Source organism: Mauremys mutica, chromosome 4 (genome assembly GCF_020497125.1).
Source record: "Mauremys mutica isolate MM-2020 ecotype Southern chromosome 4, ASM2049712v1, whole genome shotgun sequence".
Lineage (NCBI taxonomy): Eukaryota > Metazoa > Chordata > Testudines > Geoemydidae > Mauremys > Mauremys mutica.
In genome coordinates this window covers 83,924,696-83,946,564 of record NC_059075.1, presented here as the reverse complement: position 1 = coordinate 83,946,564, position 21,869 = coordinate 83,924,696, and positions in this window count along the sequence as shown.

Sequence of the window (21,869 nt, the reverse complement as noted above, 5' to 3'; positions counted from 1 at the left end):
GCAAAATTGCCACCTTCAAGTCTGTCACTGAGTGGTTAGAAAGGTTGAAGTGTTCTCCCACTGGTTTTTGAATGTTATGATTCCTGATGTCAGATTTGTGTCCATTTATTCTTTTGCGTAGAGACTGTCCGGTTTGGCCAATGTACATGGCAGAGGGGCATTGCTGGCACATGATGGCATATATCACGTTGGTAGATGTGCAGGTGTACGAGCCCCTGATGGTGTGTCTGATGTGATTAGGTCCTGTGATGGTGTCACTTGAATGGATATGTGGACAGAGCTGGCATCGGGCTTTATTGCAAGGATAGGTTCCTGGGTTAGTGTTTATGTTGTATGGTGTGCGGTTGCTGGTGAGTATTTGCTTCAGGTTGGGAGGCTGTCTATAAGCGAGGACTGGCCTGTCTCCCAAGATCTGTGAGAGTGAGGGATCATCTTTAAGGATAGGTTGTAAATCTTTGATGATGCGCTGGAGAGGTTTTAGTTGGGGGCTGTAGGTGATGGCTAGTGGTGTTCTGTTATTTTCTTTTTTAGGCCTGTCCTGTAGTAGGTGGCTTCTGGGTACTCTTCTGGCTCTGTCAATCTGTTTTTTCACTTCAGCAGGTGGGTATCGTAGGTTTAAGAATGCTTGATAGAGATCTTGTAGGTGTTTATCTCTGTCCGAGGGATTGGAGCAAATACGGTTGTATCTTAGAGCTTGGCTGTAGACAATGGATCGTGTGGTGTGTCCGGGATGGAAGCTGGAGGCATGTAAGTAAGTATAGCGGTCAGTGGGTTTCCGGTATAGGGTGGTATTTATGTGACCATCGTTTATTAGCACAGTAGTGTCTAGGAAATGGACCGCTTGTGTGGATTGGTCTAGGCTGAGGTTGATGGTGGGATGGAAATTGTTAAAATCTCGGTGGAATTCCTCGAGGGCTTCTTTTCCATGAGTCCAGATGATGAAGATGTCATCAATGTAGCGCAAGTAGAGTAGGGGTGTTAGGGAACGAGAGTTAAGGAAGCGTTGTTCTAAGTCAGCCATAAAGATGTTGGCATACTGAGGGGCCATGCGGGTACCCATAGCAGTGCCACTGACTTGAAGATATATATTGTCCCCAAATGTGAAATAGTTGTGGGTGAGGACAAAGTCACAAAGTTCAGCCACCAGGTTAGCCGTGATATTATCGGGGATACTGTTCCTGATGGCTTGTAGTCCATCTTCGTGTGGAATGTTAGTGTAGAGGGCTTCCACATCCATAGTAGCCAGAATGGTGTTTTCTGGAAGATCAGCCCTCTACACTAACATGTCAGTGTTTCTTGTTCTTCTAATAGTCTTGTCAAAGTTGATAACTCATGTGCTTAAGGCCAAGCAGGTGCACAAATGTCTGGACCAAGGCCTAATACTATTAAAAAAAAAGTTTAAAGCCAGGTGTCACTTCATTTAGAAGTGGGTTAAAGTGTGTATTAATAGTCTGATTAAACATCCTTTTCTTTTGCAACTAGGACAGAACATAATTATAACTGCTTCCTTTTCTGTTGCAAAACATATATTGACATTTGATTAGCAATGCTTCCTTCGCTAATCTGTTGATATATCTGCGTTTATAAGTGGCATGTCCAATCTGCTCTATTTACAGAGAACCTGGGGAAACCTCCACCCTTGAAATGAAACAAAACAATATCATTTGCATATTATGCAGTTAATCTTCCCTTTGGTTTGTGGCACAGGTATAGGTCATGGCTTTCCTGAAGCAGTTTCAGTTAATATTCAAATTACAAATATTCAGGCTAATAACCTCTTGTTGCTTTAGAAGGATACAGTTTATCGAGGCTGAAGTGGACAAATTTAGAAATTCAAGTAGGCATCATATAGAAATTAGAATTCAAACACATGGATACAGTTACATGTCACAGTCTTTCTGATCATACTGGCAAATTCATAGTTTTGCTTGGTGTCATCATTCAGATTTGATCAAATAAAATGTGTCCGAATGATGACATCTCTGCACATAAAGCTCTTTGTGACTGTCTGCAGTGAGAACAATCGAAATGTTGGTAGGGGAGATTTTCACAGGCAAAGTCAGTGTGAGTTGGGCACCTAGTTTTATTTGTGCATATGAAAATGTTCAGTAAGCACAGAGCTGTCTTAAGGTATTGCTATATTCCATACTGTGAAAACAGAAGGTAAAGGAATGGTTAGTAGACATATCCAAGCTAGCGTTAATCTAGCTACCTTGTATACTGAAGCAGTGAAACTGTGGCACTGTGTGCTTTAGAGAGAGCCTTCTCTGAACCTTCTCTCTAACCCGAGGTAATTACGCACAGGGCTAGCCCATGCTGAAGCGCACGATACTATGGCTTCACTGCTCTGGTACCTGAACTAACTAGTTGTGTAGAAGGGCATAGTTAGAGCTCTGTTGCCCTGTCAGTCTCCTGTTTTATCTCCACTGGTCTCCAGCCTGGCACACAGCTGACCACTACTGGGGGAGTTTAAAGGTGTTTTAAAGACTTCTTTGCAACCTCCCTCCTGATTTACACTACGCAGTCCTTGTCCATAACTTAAGATACAGCCTAGAATTTTTCCTTATTTGTGGCTTCAACAATAAAGTCAGATTTATTGAAATTTTTCCTGTTAGAAGATTAACTTTGTCTGTTGTTTCCAGTCTTCAAAGAGCCTCTTGGATCTCTGCCTGCCTTCAGTGGGGTTGGTTAGCAAAGCTAGTTGCCTTTTCAAGGTTGAAAATTTAAACTTTGCTGCCACACATTGTCTGCAGGTTAAATAATGACCGTGCTGACCTGATTAACACAGAATGTTCCGTGTTGTTATTGCTGATCAAAGGGCTGTAATATGTGTCCAAATTACTATTAGTAGAAATTTACTCACTGCTGAGCTATGCAAGGTTTTCAGAAGTCATGCAATAAAAATGTTCAGATGTAAGTTATCAAACAGAGAAAGAAGAACTTAATTTAGAAGCTGTTCCTCCACCAAAAAGTTATTGGGAATTTGGCCATAGTCTTCAACAGTGCAGGATCAGACCGTTATTATTTAACACTCTGTAGGCTGATGACACATATAGCACCTGGCTAGGGTGATGAGTTCTATAGAAATGTACGCATACACATATTGCAAATAACGAAGGAGCCAGTGATGAGGCTGTAAGTACAGACAAACTGAAAAGGGATCCATTTCTATGTCGCGTCTCAGAAGGTACAGCCCAGGAACTGAGAGATGGGCAGATGTAAAGGTAGCTTTATAGCATCTTTGCACTTCTATGATTCTGAACTGCTGTGACATGGTTTGATATCCAGTGTAATCAAGAGGAGCTCCAGGGAATAATCTAATTGGACTGCAACCAAAAGATCACCTAGTAGCCTGGCATAGGTGGAGGTCTGGTCCCATCCCTTCTTGCTCTTGACATTCTCACTCCCACCTCTGCACTAGCACCCTGACTTCCCCTGAGAGTGACTGAGGCCAGTATACCATGCCAGGGGAATCCCCATCTGGATGGTTACGTTTGTTCTGTGTTTCCTTTGCACTGCTGGAAAGCTATGAGTGAAGAATTCTTAATTGATTGCATATTACAACCCCCTTGTGCTCAATCTGCACAGCTGTTACTGACTACATAAGATGCCCGGCAGGGGAGAGTCCAGCCCAGTGGAGGTTAAGAGTGGTCAATAGTTTTCAAAAGATACTCTGCACCTGACCAAATCAGGCCCTTTGATTCTAAGGGTGAGTTGTTATTTTATTTCCTGAACCCTTTAGTCCATTGCTAGTGAAGATTTCACTCAGTCCTAGTGGAGTTCAGGAATGCTTAATTCTTTGACTTCTTTGTGGGTATTCTGTCCAGGACGGGACAGACTTTTGTGAAAATAATACTGGCATGGCATCATTTGAGAACTCTGAGCTTCACTGTTGCACCCAGAATGTCAGTATTCTAGACCCTGACCCTGCAACTGACTCAGTGATGGTTGAATCCTTTGTCTGCTGAGGCACTGTGGTCCGGCCCACATGCAACTAGTTGCAGGATTGGGGCCCTAGTCTGCACAGATGTCTTTTCTTGGGAAACAAAAATGTTTATAAAATGTGTAACATTCAATTTAATAATTGTATTAAATTATAAGGAAACATATGAGTTCCCTTAGGCTGAGCATCAACCCTTTGCAAACTAATTAGATTCAAATTGTTAGCAGTGGAAAAATAACAGTTTGTGTTTTGTCTTTCACATACTAGTCTTAAAACACAATAGGAAAGATTTTTACGGAATTCATTGTATTAAGTTAAAACCTGTACACTCTGCACTGATTAAAAAGTCCATTTTGCTAGACGGAATCAAAGAGATGACACTGGTTTGTAGGTATGAATATCACTATATTAATAACCTATAATCTTTCCCAGCTAGTTTATTCTTTCCCATGCTTGCACTCGCCTACCACATTTTGGTTGATATTGAGTCTATTCTAGAAGCATGCACAAAATAAACATGTATAAACCCAGCCCTCTGAGGAAGTGTTTGACCAATGAGAACCAGATTGGAGGCTTGGCATTCCTATGGAAACTGCCCTGGGATCCATTGGCCCATGGAGATATGCAGGATTTTGCTAATTTCAAAGGGTTAAACTTTACTCTTCCCTACCAATGGGAACATTTGGAAGCACATCCCCACAGGGACCCTTATAGAGTTTTCTTTTGTAGTGGCTGTTCCAGCCCAACCTTTCTGCAGTGAACTAAACACTGACAACAATCAGAAGTATGCTTTGATGAGTTGAGTCCCTGTAAATTTGGATGAAAAGTTTGGGGGGTTTCCTGCTCATACCCATTTTAGTAGTTGAACAAAACTAATTGCCATGTGGCTCCAGTATTCTAAATACTTGAATGATCAAGGTTCACATTCCCATAGTTCACTGCAGTTGATACCTTTCATTGGCTTATCAATAATCAGTGTGTTTAGTTTACTTATTTCCCTTTGGTAGCTTTGCGGTTTGAGTGGCTGTTTGTACAGCATTAGTAACTTAACAACACACACATGCCACTAGGCTGTCATTGTGGACAATTATTTCATATTCATGCACTTTTATTATCACACTTTTACAGCCTGCTTGTCAGTTTTTAGGTGGGGAAACTTACTATGATTGAACTTGGCATAGCAAGACTCTGATATTGTGAAACAGCTCCGAGAGGCTCAATAGCTCAGAATAGTTTATAGTGGCAGGTGTAGGAGATAAAAGAGGAGTGTCATATTTACTAGGATACGAGATACTAGGATATGCCATAAAATCTGAACCAGTGCAGGAGAACAGAAAGTAAATTATTATTTTATGATCACCTCTTTTTTAACTTGGTATGGAAAGCATTGCAGTAGTTCGAAGTAAGAAGGTAAAAGGGCAGCGCAGAACTGAATGCTTTAAGTTCACCTCAATATGGTCATCAAATTCTTTCCTTTGCAAATAAAAACAAAAGAAAAATGCTGTTTACCTGGGTAAAAAGGGCTACAAAAGTTTTGAGGAGATCTGTACAACTTTTTAGTATTAAAAATGAAAGAAGGGCTGGTAAGGCAATATTTGGATCCAGATACGGATCTAGATCAGACTAGTTGGTTTAGATTGAAGCTACAGCCAACACAGTAGTGGTGGATTCTGGTTCCAAGTTCTGAATTCAGTCCCCTTCCTAAGATTCAAAAGAGTTCATAATAGAGGGTCAGGGTTTGGTCCATCTTCATTAAGAATAGTCTGTAGCGAGAGCTATTATCATAGGATTTTTACTACTATCTAGAGTAGTTTGTCAGCCACAGTTTAATTACCCTGGCACCTGGAGTTGTAAATGTTATAGCTGGTCAACATTTTTCAATGAAAAGTGGATTTTTAAAATTGAAAAATGGTATTTTTCAAAAAATGAAAACATTGACTTTTTAAATCAAAATTTTTCTTAAATCGTTATAACAACCGGTACTGAAATGGTTCATTTGACAAATACCCATTTTTATAGACACAATCACTGTCTTAATTTGGTGAATTTTAGACATTTGTCTGTGTGAGATGGAATAAATCGGAAATGTCAAGTCTGGTTGTTATTTCCTTGTCACACCAGGACCATACTGGCTCAAACCTGCCACTGAGTTTAACAGGACCTGTAATAACCCATTTAAAATGTAATGCATTTATCACTTTGCTCAGATCAAAGGCATGCAGCTTCAAAGGCTCTAGTTACATTGGGAGGATGTAGTGGGCTGACTTTATCTATTGGTTAATGTAGAGTTTGAAATCTGTCTGATGCAAAAAAAAAAATTGAATTCAAAATTACAAAACTCCTTTTAAGATATTTTCACCCTGGTAGCTAGTAATTGTGTTACTGTAAATCCAAGTGTCCAAAGTTTCCCAGTGGATCCTTTCCCATGTGCCCAGATGGTACCATTCAAGACATAAATATTCATACTTTGTACATAGTGCAACTTTTATTTCTCTTTTTCCTGTCCTCCTTGTCATCTTCCCCATCTCCCTCTTTGACCTTTTACTTTCATGTCCATCTCTCTCCTCAGTGTTGTTAAATGTTGGAATGGAGAGGGAATGTGTGGAATGTTTGAAAATTCCATAAGATTGCCTGAAAACACATGACACTTGCCTATAATTTCAAGTTCCATTTCAAATGCAGAACTCAGGTCAAATTTACTTAAATGCTTATAAACCTTTTGGGCCCAATTTTGATCCTGTGCTGTAGTGAAAATAGTAATTCCAAGTCAAAAGAGTTACTCTTGATTTGCTCAGGTGTAAGTGAGGACAAAATTTGAATGGACTGTTCATGCAAGATGTTGTATTGAAGTTTTTGCTGAACCTGGGGCAGGTTTAAATAAAAATTTGGCCTCTTTGTGATTTTAGGTGGAAACTACACAAAACTACATACAAACTACACAAAACTTAGCCCTGGTCTACACTATGAGTTTAGGTTGAATTTAGCAGCGTTACATCGATTTAACCCTGCACCTGTCCACACAATGAAGCCGTTTTTTTTACTTAAAGGGCTCTTAAAATCAATTTCTGTACTCCTCCCCGACGAGGGGATTAGCACTGAAATCAACCTTGCTGGGTCGAATTTGGGGTAGTGTGGTCACAATTCAACGATATTGGTCTCCGGGAGCTATCCCAGAGTGCTCCATTGTGACCACTCTAGACAGCGCTCTCAACTCAGGTGCACTGGCCAGGTAGACAGGAAAAGGCCAGCGTGGCAATCTGCAGGTGAGTGCAGATCTTATCAGCAGAGGTGACCATGATGGAGTCCCAGAATCGCAAAAGAGCTCCAGCATGGATCGAACGGGAGGTACAGGATCTGATCGCTGTATGGGGAGATGAATCTGTGATATCAAAGCTTGGTTCCAAAAGACGAAATGCCCAAACATTTGAAAAAATCTCCAATGGTATGAAGGACAGAGGCTATAACAGGGACCTGCAGCAGTGCTGAGGGAGAGAATTAAAATCAACAAAGGGGGTGGGTTTGCATTAAGGAGAAACACACACAACTGTCACACAGAATGGCCCCCAAGGATTGAACTCAAAACCCTGGGTTTAGCAGGCCAATGCTCAAACCACTGAGCTATCCCTCCCCCTTGCCCCAATCTAGGTGGGACTGAATCTCCATTAAACTTTTCAAGGTGCTCCTGACAGACCTCACCAAAACAATTGTTGGACGTTGATTTCAGGGAGGGAGGGAGAGGGGAGCAAATTAATACAAAACAAATCTGGTCTCTTTCTTTTTTGATCCACTCCATCTCTCTCATACATTTTAGGCTGGCAGCAGACGGTGCAGTATGATTGCTAGCCATCGTCATCTCCTGGCTGATCGCCAGAAGGCAGTGCAGTACGACTGCAGGCAGGACTGAATCTCCAGGAGACGAAACTTAAAAAGAGAATGACCTGGAGTCACTCCCATTTATGTCAGGCACCCTGACAGACCTCACTGAGGTCAGCTAAAAGAGCACCCAGGAGATGACGACGATGACTACCAATCGTAATGCACCGTCTGCTGCCAAAAGGCAATGAGCTGCTGCTGTGTAGCAATGCAGTACCACATCTACCAGCACCCAAGAGACATACGGTGACGGTGAGCTGAGCGGGCTCCATGCTTACCGTGGTATGGCATCTGCACGGGTAACCCATGAACAAAAGGCAATAAATGATTGTTTGCCGTTGCCTTCACGGAGGGAGGGAGGTGGGGCCTGACGACATGTACCCAGAACCACCCGCGACAATGTTTTTGATCCATCAGGCATTGGGATCTCAACCCAGAATTCCAATGGGCAGCAGAGACTGCGGGAACTGTGGGATAGCTACCCACAGTGCAACACTCTGGAAATCGACTCTAGCCTTGGTACTGTGGATGAACTCTGCTGACTTAATGGTCTTAAGTGGGGACACACACAATTGACTGTATAAAATTGATTTTTAAAAAATCGACTTTTATAAATTCGACCTAATTTCGTAGTGTAGGCATACCCTTAGTGGTTTTGCAAGTTTTGACTTGAAACTAGGCAAACCTCAGTGATTTCAGCTGTGTTTAGCATTGAGTGTTATGGATGGTGTGAACCTTAAATTGAAAGTCAAAGGGTGATAGAAAATTAGTAAAATTTGGCAATGTGCCAACATTTTAAGAAAGGGTCTCAGAAAGCCCTGTGAACTGAGCCCGCTGAGTTTCTGTTTAAATTAACCTGAAAATTCTATAATCAACAAAATCAAGTTAACTACAGTGTGTCACCGTCAAAAATTGTCTGTGAAGTATATCTGTAAGGATAGTTAGTGCAGAGAGAGCAGTGAACAGCAGCAGTATTTCAATAGAAAGGAAAATAGATACCAGAAAAATGATAGCTAGCAATGAATGCAGGAGTAGAGCATAGAAAGATGTGAGAGGGTATAGATGAGGGCTTTTCAAGTGTAGGTTAAAACAGATTATGGGCTACATCAGTAAAAAGTGTCAAGATATAGGACAAGATAGGAAAGCCAGAATGTGATGGAGGTTGAAGGCATGAAAAACAGGGGAAAAGTCTATGTGCAAAATAGTGGCTTAGTGCAACTCCTCTGGCTTCAGAGGACTTGCATCCTCTTAGGGCGCTTTTGGAAAAAAAAATTAAATGAATAAATTTCTTGCAGCTATGTGTAGTGCAAACTCATGTGCTAGAAATTGTCATGCACTACTCAATGTGAAATTCTAGAGAATGTGGTAAAGTATGGCACTAGGACCATCCAGCTATTCATGTGGTGCCAGAACGTTAGAACACAGAATGCCTATGTGCCAATGAAGGGATTTCCAGAAAATAAAACAGTCAACCTATCTATTCTGAAGGCTAACGGGCACATTTCCTGATAGATGAAATCTTGTGTGTTTTCCATGGTCAGCAGTCTAGAAACCCTGGAAAGGATATAGCCATTGTGGAACTCCTAGTTGCTATAAGTGAGCAGAGCCATAATTTTTCTAAAAGTTTCAATATCTCTGAGTGTTTGCTGATTTCCAAAACAGTCAATGAGACATCTGTATCCCAAGTGTAAATGGATGGGGTACTTGTCCTCATTATTTTTATCCTGAAGGATGGATAGGACCAAATATTGCACATTTTCTAGACCAATGAATTGCCATTTGCTTTACAGTTTGAGGTACTTAGGTGAGCTTTGGATGGAAAAACATAAGGCCCACTCCTGAAAACATACATAATCAGCTACTCAAATGAGTAGTGTCATTGAACTCAGTGTGTTTTCAAGATTAGGAGTACAGATTAGCTGTTATTAATTACAGGATGTCCTATGTTTTGGCTAATAATAAAACAGTGAGGTTTTGAGATTCTTTTGGCAAAAATTCTGCTATTATTTAGAAATCTGGAAAGCTGCTACTATATGTGTCGTCATTTGCTATTTCAGAATTATGAGGGGGAGCAGACTTATTGAAATTTCCCCCCCACCATGTTTAAATTTGGCGTAAAAGCGCATAAGTGAGCCAGCTGCCTGCACAGAATTTTTTGCAGTCATTTCAGATAACGTAGCTAAGACTTCTCCAATAATAAAGCTGCTGAGTCAATACATTTAAAAACCTCACCAAATGTTTCTTATTTCTATATGGTTAACTGATAAGACCCTATTCAAGGGTTACACCCTTCCGTATTTACAGTGTTAATACAAATATAGTTATAGGAAGCAATTACTGTTAACATTTATGGAGCATATAATAGGCTATCAGAGTTCTCTTTTAGCATGTTTAATTTAATTAAATTTAATTTTGTGTGTGTGCATATCTAGTGCTTTTGAAAGGTGACAGCCCTGGAAACTGAAGAGTGAAGTCCTCAGTGTAGGTATAGGATAGCAGTGCAAGCTTCCCTGTCAGAACTCCCTCTCCACCCTTGTACCTCTACTTTCACCTGAACCTTGACTGCTTTCAGGAGTGAGAGAGTAAGTAATTCAGTCTCCATTTTCCACAAAGTTGCCATTTATAATGCTCCTTATGGTGGAGTTATGAAACCACTTAGCCAGTACCACTTGGATATTTTCCATCTTCTACTGTCTTTGACTCAATAAATAAAAGGCAGGGTGTGGCTCTCTTTATGGGAATTCATCATATTCTTATGATGTTATGGTGATGAGTGCTTTAAAATATACAATCATGGAAAAGTCCTAGAGCGGTGGTTCTCAAACTTTTCTACTGGTGACCCCTCTCACATAGCAAGCCTCTGAGTGCGACCCCCCCTATAAATTAAAAACACTTTTTTATATGTTTAACACCATTATAAATGGAGGCAAAGCGCGGTTTGGGGTAGAGGCTGACAGCTCGTGACCCCCCATGCAATAACCATGCCACCCCCTCAGGGGTCTGACTCCCAGTTTGAGAACCCCTGTCTTAGAGCAATAATAGGAATGAGCATCAATAAAATACCATAGAAATAACTCCACAAATCTCTGGAACTGAATGATCAATTTTATTTCTAGAATGTTTAAAACATCCTGTAGAATGTAATAGAGAGCTATGGCTCTGCTGTAGAACTCTATATGTTGGTTTAAAAGTTCTATAGAAAGGTGATTATTCATCAGACTTTTCTGGAATAAAACAATGAGTCAAACCTTCAGTGGCATATAAAAGCATTAAAATTTTTATTTTGGAACATGTCTGAGATGAAATAATAAATGATGTGATTTTGGTGTTTAGTTGTAAACAGTCACAGTACCAGTCCCCCGTCCTGTCTCTTTTTCTTCTAGTCTCATAGATTGTTTCAAGCCAAAGCCAAAATAAGTTCTTAACACCACTGTTTCCATGGTCCCTCTGCCTTGTATGTTCCTCCTTTCATCTTCTGGGTAACTTAAGAAAAAGCAGCTGTTGTGAAAAAACTCAAGCACAGGTGGTCAGGAACTGACTCTAGGATCAGGATGATCTTAAAAACATTTGGAAAAATGCAGTTATGAGTATTATGAACAGTCAAAGGCTGCCACAAAAGCTGCAATTGGCAAGAAAGCTAGGAAGCCCTATTGCATCTAGTGGGTAGAACAGGAGGGTGGGAGTCATGGCTCCTTGCTTTCCAGTATGACTTTCTGCTCTGTATGACTTTTGTCAAGTCCCTTTAGCCTTTTTTGTACGTCATTTCCCCTTCCTCTAAAATGGATCAGAAAGGAATCTTTATAGTATTTTGGCTGTGTAACTTGCCAGAGTGGTGTAAAGAGACCTTAGGTAAATGAGAATCAGGCCCACTGAAGGAGATTTGCAAAGTCACAAATGGCTAGGGTAACCAGATGTCCCGATTATATAGGGACAGTCCTGATTTTTGGGTCTTTTTCTTATATAGGTTCCTATTACCCTCCACTCCCGTCCCGATTTTTCACACTTGCTGTCTGGTCACTTACAAATGGCAGTTATGTGCCTAATCCTCATTGACTTCCCCAGGAGTTGGGTGCCTGACTGCCCTCTGTGTCTTTGGAAATCTCTCCTAATAATACTTATCTACTAGTAAATAACTTCATAGGGGTTTGATGAAACTGAATTTCTGCTTCTAAAGTTTTCAAGAACCTGGGATTAAGGGCATTATAAAAATGCAAATAATTATCAGTTGCTTTATTTTTTATGAGCTCATTAGTGGCTTTTCCCCAGGCAGAGGGCAACATGGAGTAGGGAGGAAGGATAGCTCAGTGGTTTGAGCATTGGTCTGCTAAACCCAGGGGGCCATTTAGTGACTAGGGGTAAAAATCTGTCTGGGGATTGGTCCTACTTTGAGCAGGAGGTTGGACTAGATGACCTCCTGACATCCCTTCCAACCCTGATAGTCTATGATTCTATGTTGCTCTGCCCCACTGCAGACCAGAAGGCAGATTTCAGAGTGATGTCTGTATCAGCAAAAACAACAAGGAGTCCTTGCGGCACCTTAGAGACTAAGAGAAGGTAGATTGTGACTGCTAGTCCTGATTTATCCCTGCTCCTCAGGGGGAAGCACCTGTGCATCAGAGGGTGTGGAGCAAAGGCTGTCCACACCTGACACTTACACCTAGGGAACACAAATGTAGTAGCCTTGTGGAGGCTGCTTCCCTTCTCATCCTGCTACCCCTCACTCCTTTGCATTGCTACACAAGCTAGGCCATGATACTGCCCTATTATTTTATTATTACTAGTATAGGTCTGGATTCTTTTACAATTATTCCCACTGAGTATTATTTTGCTCTACATATAATCCCATTAATTTCCATAGGACTATTAGTGGCATAAGGTAGTAATCAGTGTGAGTAAGGGGGTGGGGCCTGATCTGTGTAATTTATCTCCCTCTCCCCCAAAGACAGAGAGATTCTGTACATAATAGGGTACAGAACATTATGTAAGTAGATGGACTGACTGTGCATGGAGTAATGTTAGCCTTCCACCCTGGAATGAGTAACACTGAGATCATATTTTACCACCTTCATTTTTTTATTCAGTAAATTGTTCTGCAGAAAGACAAAGATCTGCCTTAAAAACCTGGCAGGAGGTGTTACGTGTAAAGGAAGTGACAGCCGTGTCATTACTGTCACTGTGTGCATCTTACTGTAGCCAAAACAATCTCATATTGAGCTGCAAACTGAATCTGCAGAATCTGAGTGGGACTCACTTTGAGGGAGAAGGCAATGATTTGAGTAATGGCTCAAGACTGGAGTATATGAATGAGGCTCTTTCCTTTCATTTAACAATTGCAAGGGATATCCCTGACTCTCTGGCTGCTACTTGCAATGCAAAGTGAAACACCAAGGAACCTAGCTATTTGTATCATTTCTAAAGTGAATCATCAGTATTACAAACCACATTCAGTAGCAGCTGTTTTAGTTTGTGCATGGTATTTCTGTAACAGAAGTTGCAGCCACACTGGGTGGAGGAACCTCCCTGTCTAGCTGTGGGGATACTGAACACAAGGAAATGCTTATGGTTCTGGACATGATGGCATCTTCTGGTATTTTTCTGCTGGTTTTGGCATTGATACGTTTCAATTGGCTGTCAAGAATTTCATAGCAAACGCTGTGTAAGATCAAACACTTTCCATTTTTTACGCTTTTAATACCCCCTCAACATTTTTCTGGTGGATGTAAAGCAGTGTATGAATTGGTTACCGAGGGGCCTGCTTTCCTCACCAATGCCTGCATATGTCGGCTCTTAGTGTTGAAGGCATCATGAGTGGACATCAACTGAAGATTGCCACACCTCCCCCAGATATATTGTGCAAGTACATATATGCCCCCAAAGTTTTTCTAAAACATCACATTGGAAAAATCATTGTACTGGGCAGTAGCTGTGCAGGCATTACAGTGTGGACTGTGCTCTGCTCTACATTGTGGTGCAACTGCTGTTTTTTTGGTTTCCAAGTCCCAGCAATCTTTGCTGGGGGGTAAGACATTCTTGGTACTCACAAAGCCTGCTGTTCATATTGCTTTTTTTAATGACACATTTGGGATCTGTAAGGAATGTTGTGTGGAGATGCAATAAATGTAACTTCCCATGAACTGCAATGAGAACATATTACTTGAATTTTTGTGGGCATCATTGTATTGGCCTAAACCTTGACCCTGTACTACCGTGACTTGACTGTCTGGTAACTTCTGAATCAAGTTACTTTCATCCTGCCTGTGTGATAGACCCATAGCAAAAGCCTGGAGTACACTTGGTTTCTTATTCATTAATTAAGCCTTAAGTGATCTGAGCAACAGTGATGTATTGTAAAAGGTAAATAAAGACCAGTGCTGAAGATGTTTGGATTGAGGCAGATAATTTCCCTAGAATTAATATCCAGGCAGGTCAGTTTATTATTACTTCAGATTTAAGGCTTTTTAGCAATTATTAATTACATCTTGTCTCCTAGCTTTATCCATCCAATTTGGAAGAAAAATAAAAATGATCTGTACTGAATTTGCCTTACTGTGGTCCTTGTTCATGAACTCAGTGTTTATGTGCAAATTAAATCACAAGGGCTACCGACGTGTGGTATGTATATTCTCCCTGTTTTATCAATGTGCGTTAATGAAAGCTGAACTTGAATGAATGTACCTTTCATTTCCTCTTTAATATTTCCTTAATGCAGGACCACAGTTTGTTGAATTTTACAAAGAGCAAAACCCAGCTTTGGATTTAAAATTGTGGGCCCATAATTAGCTAAATAAGGACATTAAAAGTAGAGGGGATTATGCCACTGTTAGAATCTGGGAGCAGAAAGAGGATTTCCCTAACTTCTAAAATATTTCTGTGAAGAACAATAAGGCTCTGATTTTTTTAGAAGCAATGAGCAGTTCCCATTGACTTCAGCTGGGTGTTCACTGCCTATGAGAATCAGGCCTTATCCATGTGCAGGAAAAGTGACCCATAGATCCACGGTGAATCAATATTTCTAATGATTGGTTGAGCCTCTAGTGAAAGAGATGCACGTGCACCTAAGAGGCAAATAGAAGAGCAAGAATGAAAATAAGCAACCATTAGCCACTCAGATGTCAGCTGGTTTTAGACATGAATGCAAGCCAGAAAGTTCTGATCCAGATCTGAACTTCTCCAGAGGATATTGTGCCCAATCCAAATGTATAATTACATGTGAAAACAGGTATCTGTACATTCCCATTCAACTCCCCATTCACAGTGGCCAAATGCATATATGGGTTGGCCATTACATGTGTATCTGTATATTTTGTGGATTCGATTTACATGCAAATATTTAAAAAAATAGTCAGAAGTGCTGGGGGTAGTCAGTGGATTGTGTTCCTACTACTCTGGGGAAGGAAGCATTTGAACTGCTTATTATATTTCTTCTATAGCAAAGCCCTTTGCCCTGATTTCTTGACTAGCTGAACATTCTGAAACCTATGAACATAGGCATCATGAGCCATTAAACTCCTTGGAACGGCAGTTTTACTGCTTAACTGATGAGAAAGAAGAGGAATTTTAATCAAATCAGGTCTTCTATTTTTAAAAAAAGTGTTTTATAATGAGTAGTTACCATAATGAGAGAGCACTTTTGTTCATTTAGTGTGTCCCAGCTGAGATGCTGATGCAATAGTCTAGGGAACTGTGTAAATTTTAAATATGCCTCTGTTGTCACTACAGCTCTGTATTCAATTTATTTTCACACTGTTTCCAATCTATCCTTTCCAGCCATCAATGCCACACAAAGTTTTCCCTTGGGAAAGAGACTAGGACCAGCCTGCAGTTCACATCAGGGACCTTTGGGGGGGGGGGGGAATGGAAATGGAGAGTGGCATCAGCAGTTTCTTGGAGAAACAAATAACAGAAAGTGTGGAGTGGTTTTTGTTCCCCCTCCAAGCAGAGGTTTCCTAGTAAATTTCATTCCTTTCTAGAACTCAAACGCCTTTATCATAGATGACCTAGAAAGAAATTTTCAATTTAATTGATATGGGCTAAACTTTCAGGTCTTTTCAGAGAGATTACTCAGTCTTACTCAGGCAAAATCCAGTGCGTATGGACCGAGTAAACACTGAATAAGGCCCTCTTAAAATATACAGGATAGCAATATTAAATCAAGCACCTACACTAAGTACAATGATACTTTTCAATAGACAATGAAGAGACTTTGATTTTAATAAAACCAAAGAGACAAAAGTCATATTAAATGAAAACTTGAAGTCAAATTCTGCCCTTCCATCCATATGTACAATACCCATTTAACTCAGTGGAAATAACGTGTGCATATTTGAGGACAGAATTTTTCCTATGTAGTAGAGTTTATTAAACTGCTGCATATCAGAATTGATAATGGAATGCATGCAAATACACCAGCAATTTAACTTTCAGCAGTTAATTTTAAGAAAAATAAAAGATGAAATAGTGGAAATATCTAACTTCCATGTATCAGGAAATCATATGTAAAAATGTTGTTATTACTGGCTTCTTCCAATCTGCTGTTAGCACTGAATCCTCATTAGTGACCTGATCAGGCCGGATTTCAGCCCCTCTACCTGCTGGGTGGAAATGCATGTCGCAGCAGTAAAAGCATCTGCTTCCTCTAGTTCAAAGCTTCTGCAGTGTTTTGTTTGACTTTAAAATCAGTTTTAAAAGTTGTTTGGAAAGTGATTTGAGTCATCCATATTTTTATTTTTGGTTCAGGTCACCCAGCAGTAGCTCTTGGTTCCATTCCTCCACTAAAACTGCACATGTTTGCTTTCTTTTATAGCTTTGGAATTACTACAATAAGTTTGTTGTGGTTAACACCCCGAACACCTGGGTAGCAATATCAAACAACATGGCATTTAATTCATAAAACTAGAATTAACATTCTATTTCTTGGAATTATCTACCAATCGCACTCCTACCTTTTCAAAGAATAAAATCTTATGAATGGATGATTCATGTTCATGTAGCTTGAGATATCAGAATAAAACCCAGTCATGCACAAATATTTAATGTGAACTTTACCAGCGCACAAATATACCTAGTGCCTTTAAGCACACAGAGTACTGTGCCAGCCACAAAGCTGTATAAGTCACAGGATATTTGATTGTGAGTTTTACCTGGTTCATAAAGGAACTTCTTGGAAATTCCAGGATTAAGAGCTAAGTGAAGACAAAGTTTCTTGTCTTTGTCAAGATAATTGTTCCACTTGTTTTCCTATGGATCTTCTGACTCTATGATGTTTGTATTATACACCCTAGTTAATAGTACCTGTTTAGTTCATATAGCAAGTCTATACCTATGTATCAGGAGTGGCCAAATTTACTGACCTGCCAAGCTGTATGTGACAATCATCAGGCTTGGGGTTTCAGCCTTGCTTTTGTTGAAGCCTGCTGGCAGGCGCATCCTGTAGGGCTGAAGCCCTGAGACCTTCCTTCCTGCTGGGCAGGAGCCCAGGCACCACCAAGGCAGAAGTTCTGAGCTCCCATCCCCCAATCTGACAGGTGTAGAATGGGGGGAGGGACAGGGGGAGCTGCACTTTTAACTGTAAAAGAACTGCATGTGGCTTGCCAGGCCTGGTCTACACTGGGGGGGATGGGGATCGATCTAAATTATACAAGTCGATGTACTTAGATTGACTTCACCGTGGTGAGTCGACTCCCCTCCCCCATCGACTCCGCCTGTGCCTCTCATGGCACTGGAGTACAGGAGTCAACGGAAGAGCACTCGAGGATCAATTTATCACGTCTAGACTAGACGCAATAAATTGACCCCTGCCCGCTGATCCAGTGGGTAGTGTAGACATACCCACAATGGTTTGGCCACCCCACTATATAAATGTCTATTTTTGTTGCAACTTTAACTGAACTAAGCACTGTGGCACACAACTTCCTTTTGCAAGAACAGGATTTTCAGAAGGAAAGCTTTGCCCGCCAGGTAAGACTGTAACTCTAAGAATGGTCGGCAGTAAAACAGATGAGCCAAATCATGAAGCCCTTGCTCAGGAAAAAAAGCTAATTGATTTGAGCAGAGACTGCACAAAACCCAAGTAAGAAATTCAGAATTTCTCCTACACTGCTTGGCCAACCTAGCTTAATTGTTTTCTAGAGTACACCACATCCAGAGGGTGAGAGTGGGGTTTAGACTCAATGCCAAGTCTATAATTGGTTTTTACTGCTCAGACTGACAACTAGGATCCTAATTAATACCTCTTATGGATTTTGAAAAATATTGCCTCTTGTTCATTAATAACTGGAATGAGACCATTGATTTGTTTGATAGGCCACTAAAGAGCTGTTAATGACTTCCCATTGGACTGGGAACCGGCAAACTAGGCGATGTTCAGTGGAGGTTGTCGGTAGATGGGTTTCCCAGATGATATACCCAGTATAAAAGACTCTATTAGTAGAAGAGGGTTGATTTTAAAATATTACCCAGTATAATTTTCCCTTTGTATTAATTTTAAACAAGGCATGATTAAACATGAAATAATATACGTTGATCGGAAAAATGAACTCACGATTTGCAAGCTTTTGTCTTAAATTGTAAGACCTTATGGGTACAATACCTTGTCTATGCAGCACTGAACAGAATGGGGTGCTTTAGCCTGATTGAAGAATTTGGGTGCTTTTGCAACAAAAGTAAACAGATAAATAATAAATCTCTTATTCTCTCTAGGTACTCCAATGTCCCTATCACAAGTGTTGCACACTTTTTATACTTATTTACATTTATTTATATTTACATCTACACTATTTACCTTTTCAAACAGTAACTACTCAGTCTCTCAACAATATTATTCTGCCCATTGTACAGATTAGGAAATTAAGAGAGAGAGTTTAAGTGACTTAGACTAAGTGCCTGTGGGTCAATGCCATACAGTGATAAGGACTTACTTTTTCCTGGCTTCCAGGCCTATGGTAATTACTTTTGCCCCTAGTGCCTGCCTGGGCTATACTAATAAGGTTTTATGTGTCTCTTCTTTGTTCTATAAAATACATTTGCAGCCATTTTAAAATAATCCAAAGAGAATTCTCAAAAATATTGGGTAAATGTTTTTGTTGCTGATGGTTACACAAGAAGATTCATGGAAATTATAGATGGAAAAGACCTATGAGGTCATCTGGTCCAAACCCACTGTCAATGCAATATTATCCATTATAATATATTTTCCTGTGTATCCAAGATAAAATCTAAATACAGTGAAATAGCAGCTGCTGGCCACTGGGAAACCTGATGAAAAGTGTTTGTAATACTAACAAAAAGTTCAATACCTTTGCTTATGTTAATTCCAATAGTTCAAAAAACCAACCAACCAACCAAACAAAAAAACTATTGGAATTAAAGCAAAGTGGATGTGTTTATTGATTATAGGTAACAGTGACCTAATTGTGATATTACTGTCATATCAGATACATTGTTAGGTATGAAGAATTTGATGCCTGCTATAACATATAATAAGGGACTCCTCTAAAACGATATGGTCACAGAAAAAAAATTATTTGTAGCATTTCCTATTAGCTATGTCCCTCGACGTTATAAAGGCTTCTGTATTGGTTTTACATTTTAATTCCATTCATAATACACTGTTCATTAGAGAAAGTCATATCACAACAGTATATTGAAATAATTATATATATTTTTAGCAATATGCATGGAATGCTTTATGTGTAAAGATAGTAACAGCATTATTCATCCAGGCCCTCTCCCTCAGCAAAGAGCGTGCCCTTTATTTAGCCATCTCTGAAACTAGAGGAATCCAAAGGCACAAGGGCAGAACTGCAGGAATCACAGAAGAAATGAGCATTCTTTACAAATAACCTTGAAAAAATATGAAAAACTGGAACATAAATTAGTGGCCCCAGGGCCAGGGTACTATTGATAAATCAATAATTGGCATGTAACATTTTGGAAGTATTTTATATATACAAGCATACCCCTAGTGTTTTGATCTGGGTTAGTAGGGCATGAGCTCTCCATCGAATGTGGGGGTACTGCAGGAAGTAATGGTGATGGCTCAGCAGTTGCCTCTTTTGCCTCCAAGTTAATACTGATGCTCCATTCTGGAGTTAGGGTTTGCTCTGCCACTAGAGTGCCTGTCTTTTGGATGAGATGTAAAATCAAAGGCACTGAGCAGCTGTGGTTATTAAAGAACCCGTGGCACATATTATAAGGGTGGGTTCTCAAACCTGTCCCAATTACCTCTATAATTTCCCTCTGCAGTTCTAAGTAGGCCAGTCGGACACATGCAGGTGTAAGGCCTGGCCTACACTAGGGAGGGGGTCGAACTAAGGTACGCAAGTTCAGCTACATGAATAGCGTAGCTGAACTTGAAGTACCTTAGTTCGAAGTACTTACCCGTCCTCACGGCGCGGGATCGAAGGCCGCGGCTCCCCCGTCGACTCCGCCACCGCCGTTCGCGGTGGTGGAGTTCCGGAGTCGACGGGAGCGCATTCGGAGTTCGATATATCGCATCTAGATGAGACGCGATATATCGAACTCTGAGAAGTAGATCGCTACCCGCCGATCCGGGCGGGTAGTATGGACGTACCCTAAGAGTACAGGGCCTAGATCTGTATCTCACAAAGATAGGCAGAATATGGTTGGAACTAGGCATAAAAAAGGAGTTTCCTAAGAATGTTTGTGTGAGTGCACAAAGATAATTCTGGTTGGGTAGCACTTGATGAATGAAATCTAGCCTAATGTAAAATTAAATTTGAAAAAAAGAAAAGAAATAAGTACATTATTCGTACATAGTTGCTGTTAAGATATCTCTTAAGGTTTGCATTAGTGGAAGGCTATGTTATGGTGCATGCTGTATATGCCGAGTGAAATATTTGGACACTTTTTCAATAAAAGAGAATGTATTCTTATATACTGTTAAGGATACAGTTTCCTCACGTCTGAGCAAAGACTTAGGACTTGTGCATTAGTCTGGGGTTTTGGAGGTGCCTAAGGAAATTAGTTATTCAACTTTAGACTCCTTTGAAAATCTCAGTCTAGATCTAAAATCTGCTGCCACATCCCCCGCCAATAGGAAATTTCACCAAGCATCCAGGTATCCAGGAAAGTGTAGTGCAAATAAATCAATATCATTGTTACAGCCTCCATAGTGCTATTTATGTTGATTTTAAATTAACTTTAATTTTACATCACAACCACATTTCCAACATGTATCAGAATTTTGTACTGCAAATGCATAACTGAACTGAAGAGCACGCAGTGTGTCTTGAACTTTTCATAAATTACATTAAAAACCCTACGTTAAGGAAATATTAAGGCTAAAAAATCAAGCACTCAAAAGTTAGGAAATTCCACAATTAAGGTTACCTCGGCACCATTTTAGCTGAAAATTCCCAGAAAAATTCTGTTTGAGGCAGATTTCTGGCATGGGAAATTTCAGCCCAAGTGCTTAAAAACTGGCAAAATTATAAGCAACTGACAGCAGGGTCTTAAGATAGGAAGTTTGGGGCAAACTTAAGCCATTGCTAATAGCTTTGCCTACAATAAACTTATTTGGAGAGGGGGAAACACAATCAGAATTTCCACCATCCTACCTCATTGGAGCACCTACCTGAAGTGAACCCCTGCATTCTCTTCAAAGGCTTTTCAACAGAAGAATTACTCTTTTCCTGTGAAGTGGTTATGGCTAGGCTAAAAATACTGAAATTTGTCAGAGCTGGGCTGGCTGGCACCTAAGGACAATCAACTGTCAAGTGGCTGCCATATTAGGTCTACATCAAGTTGAAGAAAGCAATCAATCCATTCCTTCTATCAAGTAAGATTCTCCACTTGCATGAGTTGAAAAAGGAGCTATAATCTCAACTAGGGTCTTCTTCCCTTTCCAGCTTCAGCGGGGTTAATGCTAAGGAATCACTGGTGCTGAAGTAACTAGTCAGTGAGAAATGAAGTACTAAAAAGGTTGCCATTTACTTTCGCCCATTGCTACATAACATACATGTTTGTCAATGTTCCTCTCTTCAAAAGAGAGGAAGGACAACATAGATTTTGATACTGCTTGTGTCTCTCAGGT